The 5,579-nt window shown below is 45.0% G+C and overlaps 1 pseudogene; it reads left to right on the top strand.

Moving 5' to 3' along the window:
- The first annotated feature begins 3,273 nt into the window (after nucleotides 1–3,273).
- On the top strand, nucleotides 3,274–4,579 carry LOC112676319 (keratin, type I cytoskeletal 18-like; annotated as a pseudogene).
- The last annotated feature ends 1,000 nt before the right edge of the window (nucleotides 4,580–5,579 follow it).

Genomic DNA, 5,579 nt, shown 5'->3' with positions numbered 1-5,579 from the left:
GAAAAATCATGTGAAATACAGCTCTACATGGTCTCTCTGGAGGATGAGGACGATGGACTATTCAATGATTATCATGCCCCAGTATACTGTTGAGGGTTTCACCTACGGCATTAAGATCTGACACCATTCTCCCTGGTACCAAGGAAACCCAAGGGCAGAAGATGGAGATGCAGGTGGAAACTGTCCATTGCTGCATATGAGTCCAGATGGATTGAGGGGGATAAGTAGTGGGGCATCAGGAGCCATTGCAGTAGCCTTGCCCCAGAGTAGGTGACACTGGAGTGCAAGAAGTTAGTGACTATCCAGATATGCTATATTACAAAACTGTGGACAGAGAAAACATACAGTGGTTTCAAAGATGAACCCCTAAATGAAAGTCTTAAGTGTAGATACTACAAAACACAGCATTATAGCTTCCCACAGGGGTAACTCTACATACTTTAGTGTACTTTAGAGAAGATGCAGAGAGGTTTATTTATGTACAAATGGTGAGAGATTCCAACAACCAAGTCTAGGGGGAAATAGTTGATACAAAGTTTGTGTTGATATCCAAAGAAATACCCCCTGTCCTTACTCATTTTCTTCCAAAACCACTGGGGTTTCATGTCTTTTCCCTTCTGCCCTGGAACTCAGACTGAACCAACTTTATTTACCCAGCTTATTAGCAAGATCTAGTATTGTCTTGGGTTTGGTTCTCCCAGAAAAAGCCAGAAGGACAATTATTCAAGGAGTCTGGGAGGTGATTCCAGGAAAGTTGGTGTCACTGGTTGAGTTCCCCAGAAAGTGGACTTGGTGAAGGAGTTAGCATGTAGGATGTTTATTAAAGAATGCCCTTAAAATCAACACCTATAAAAGTAAGGGGAAATAATCAGGGATGGAAAGCAGGGGGAGATGAGCCAGCATGCAGGCCCAGCCATACCTGACCCGACATTACAGAGAGCTCTGAAACTCAAATGACCCTGTAAGTAGTTCAAAACTTGGCTAGGATTGATAAGCCTTATAACCATACACACACAAGTTGTTAGGTGTGGGCTTCCCCCAGAATGAGATTTGTCTTTGGGCAAGGCATTTGTCTGCAGCTAGATGATCCCTAGAGGGCTGACAGTTGAAAATCATCTGCCAACAGCACTCCCAGCATCTGGGGCAACAAGTCATTCAATGAAGGGACATCTGCATGTTGTATCCCACTATACAGTAGGGGGTGGAGTAAGTGAGACAATGAAAGGAAGGAAGTCAATCAACAGTATGTTATTGGAGAGGTTACCACTGAGCAATCAGATTATCCCACCTAGGGTGGCAAGGGAGCTCAGATATTTCTCTACCAACCCATGTCAGTCATGGGTTGAGAGCTAATCCTGTGGACCATTAACGTCCTGGACACAGGCTCATGGGGTTCCAGTTACCAGAGAGAGCCATCAAGCAGAGTCACTGTGAAGCCCCCTAGGAGCCTTGAGCTGAGTATGTATAAAGTGGTGCCACAGGTATATGAGCAGACACCAAGATTATCTGCCAAAGTACCAAATTGTTAACCAAGAGCAATCCAAAGAGGGTTTTTCTATCACAAAAAACAGCTCTGACTCCTCTTCTCAACTGCCCAATTATCACAGAATCATCCTTTTGCCAAACTGCAATTAGAGTGATCTCCTTAAAGTACAAAATCAAATATGTCACTCCCTCTGCTTAAAAGCCCATCCTGCCTCCCTCTCTGTTACAAGAAAAAGTCCAAATTTCTCATTCTGGCTTAAAAGGTCCACCTCTAAAGCATGACCTTACCTCACTTTATCTTCCACGACCTCCCCAGTTAAACTACACTTATTTATGTCCCTCAAATTCATCATGTTCTCTTCCTTTCAGGCCTTTGCATGTGGTGTTTCCCTTGCTTTTAATATTCTTCTTCATTTTTCTCCACTCCTGTAGCTCAGGTCTGAGCTTCAGGTCTCAGTCTGGTGGTGCTTCCTCCAGGAAGCCTTCCTTCCACCACAAAGTGGGTAGATGCTCCCTCCTTACCATCCCCTAGCATGCTGAACTTCTCCATTGGTAATGTTTTATATACTGCTTTGTATTTTTTGGTTGATGGATCTGTCTCCCTCACTAGGCTAAGCTTTGTAAGGGTGGAGACCATGATTTGCTCACCAATATGCTGTCAGTACCCAGCACAAATGCATGGGACAAGGCAGTTACTCAATAAATTGTGGGGGAATAAATGTGGAGACAAATTTACCCCAAATCCACAATGTATGATGCTCTATATCTTTTCCAATGTGGTCCAGCTCCAACAACAACTTTTTTGTTTGTTTGTTTGTTTTAATTTTTTTGAGAGAGCATGAGGAGGGGGAAGAGTAGAGGGAGGGTTAGAGAAAGAGAATCTTAAGCAGGCTTCACACTCAGCATGGAGCACCACATGGGGCTGGATCTCACAACCCTGAGATAATGACTTGAGCCAAAATCAAGAGGTGGACACTTAACTGAGAAACCCAGGCACTCCCCAGTAATCACTTTGAAGCAATACAGACAACGTCTTCACCAAGGAAATCTACTCTGTCTGATTTACTGATCTACTGCTGTCTGATCTGCTGTCTGATCTACTCTTTTGTCGATGGGATGATGACTTTTCATGCCTCAGTGTTGTGAGAAAACTGACATTTAGCATCAGAAGAAGGACTCAATGATTCAAGTAAGGAAAGGCTTTTAAAACTTCCAATTATGAAGTGTGGTGTGTGAAGGAACAGAAGTTCCTACAAATAAGAATGGTTTGGTTAATCAACAGGAGAAATATGGATTTAATGAGGACTCTTCTGTGGCTGAGGTACAGACCTAATCTTTTACAACTGCCCTCAGTAAGAAAAAAGCAGATGATAAATCAGAAATCCAGAATCATTTCCAAGCTGCAAATATCCAGTCCCCACACTAATTGACCTCCAGAAATGACACTGGAGTTTTGGAATCTAAATACATCTAGATGTTGGACAGCCCAGGTGGCTCAGCGGTTTAGTGCCACCTTCAGCCCAGGGTGTGATCCTGGAGACCAGGGATCGAGTCCCACGTCAGGCTCCCTGCATGGAGCCTGCTTCTCCCTCTGCCTGTGTCTCTGCCTCTTTCTCTCTCTCCATGTCTCTCATGAATGAATAAATAAAATCATAAATAAATAAATAAATAAATAAATAAATAAATAAATAAATCTAGATGTCCAAGCAATCAATAATCCCCAGGGAAGGTTCCTGGCCTAAGCTTGAGTCCTGGCCTCCCGAGTCACCCTCTTGCTCTCCGAACAGCATGAGCTTCACCACCTGCTCCACCTTCTCTTCCAACTACCAGTCCCTGGGCTCCATGCAGTCGCCCAGTCACCAGGACCGGCCGATCAGCAGCAGCGCGGCCAGCATCTATGCAGGCATGGGGAGCTCGGGCTCCCGGATCTCTGGATTTCTGTATCCCACTCCACCAGCTTCCGGGGCAGCTGGGGGTCCGGGGGCCCAGCCACGGGGATGGCCGGGGCTCTGGTAAGCATAGAGCACATCCAGAGCGAGAAGGAGACTATGCAAGACCTGAATGACCACCTGGCCTCCTACCTGGAGAAGGTGAGGAGCCTGGAGGCTGATAATCAGAGACTAGAGATGAAAATCCGGGAACACCTGGAGAAGAAGGGACCCCAGGTCAGAGACTGGGGGCATTACTTCAAGACCATCGAGGACCTGAGGGCTCAGATCTTTGCAAGTGCTGTGGACAATGCCTGAATCGTTCTGCAGATTGACAATGCCTGGCTTGCTGCTGACGACTTCTAAGTCAAGTATGAGATGGAGCTGGCCATGCGCCAGTCTGTGGAGAGTGACATCCATGGGCTCCGCAAGGTCATTGATGATACCAATGTCACTCGACTGCAGCTAGAGACAGAGATTGAGGCTCTCAAGGAGGAGCTGCTCTTCATGAAGAAGAACCATGAGGAGGAAGTAAAGGGTCTACAAAACCAAATTGCCAACTCTGGGGTGATGGTGGAGTTGGATATGCCCCCAAATCTCAGGACCTGAGCAAAATCATGGCAGATATCCAGGTCCAGTATGACAAGCTGGCTCAGAAGAACTAGGAGAAGCTGGACAAGTACTGGTCCCAGCAGATCAAGGAGAGCACCACAGTGGTCACCACACAGACCGCTGAGATAGGAGAAGCTGAGATGACCCTCATGGAGCTGAGATGTACTGCCCAGTCCTTGGAGATCAACCTGGACTCAATGAGAAACCTGAAGGCCAGCTTGGAGAACAGGCTGAGGGAGGTCGAGACCCACTACACGATGCAGATGGAGCAGCTCAACAGGGTCCTGCTGCACCTGGAGTCAGAGCTGTCCCAAATCCAGGCAGAGGGGCAGCACCAGGCCCAGGAGTATGAGGCCCTGCTGAATGTCAAGGTCAAGCTAGAGGCTAAGATTGCCACCTACCATCACCTATTGGAAGACAGGGAGGACTTCAGTGTTACTGATGCTCTGGACAACAGCAACTCCTTGCAGACCATCCAGAAGACCACCACCCACAAGATTGTAGACAGCAAGGTGGTGTCTGACACCAACGACACCAAAATTCTGAGGTGTTGAGGCACCAAAACAGGCCAATAAAATGTTCAGACGTCAAATAATCATCATCGCCATTATCATCATCATCATCATCATCATCATCATCATCATCATCCCCAGGGAAGCTAATCGAGTTAGCTGGGGCCCAGCAGACATGGCCTGAAAGAAATTGGACAGAACCTAAAGGAAATCCATCTGTAGGCCAGAAATGGAACTGAAACTGGAAAATAAGGAATTGGTACTACAATTCTGACAATGGATGCTTCTTCTTCCAATACATGATAAACTCCATGAAGACAGGAATTCTATCCATCCTTTTATAGATGTCCATCCTTTTATAGAGTCTAGCATAGCACCAGATATGTAGCAAGTCTTCATCACATATTTGTTGAAAGAGGGAATGAATAAATAATGAAATGCTCTAACACTTTCTCTTAAAATCTTGCAACATCATATTGCTGACAATTTCTCCAGTTGTATGTCTCTCCATTCTCCACAATGCAAATGAGTCTCTACCCAAGGCAAAAATGTGGAGGAGCTGAAGCTCTCATCCATTGATGGTAGAAATATAAATTTGTACAAGTGCTTTGAAAAACTATTTGGTGGTGTCTACTAACATTGAATGCGTACTACATGACAACCTAAAAATCCCATTCCTAGGTATATGCTCAGTAGAAATATGCACATATATTCACTAAAAGACATACATGAAAGGTTCATAGCATCACTATTCACAATGGCCCCAAACTGGAAACTCTTGAGATGCCCATCAATGCTAGAATGGATAGAATGAATAAATATGTTGGGGTATGATCACACAATGGAGTGTGGTAATGAGAATGAAGAAACTATAGACAGCAATGTGGATGAATATGGTAAATACAGTGCTGAGCTAAATAAACCAGACACAGGATACTAGTGTATGATTCAATCTATATAAAATTCAAAAACAAGCAAAATAATGTATTCGGTTAGAATACAGGAAGTAGATAACCTTGGGGATGATAGTGATCAAAAGGGG

Source organism: Canis lupus, chromosome 26, assembly GCF_003254725.2.
Source record: "Canis lupus dingo isolate Sandy chromosome 26, ASM325472v2, whole genome shotgun sequence".
Lineage (NCBI taxonomy): Eukaryota > Metazoa > Chordata > Mammalia > Carnivora > Canidae > Canis > Canis lupus.
Note: the sequence above shows the minus strand (reverse complement) of the source record. Positions and strands in the feature narration are given on the sequence as shown.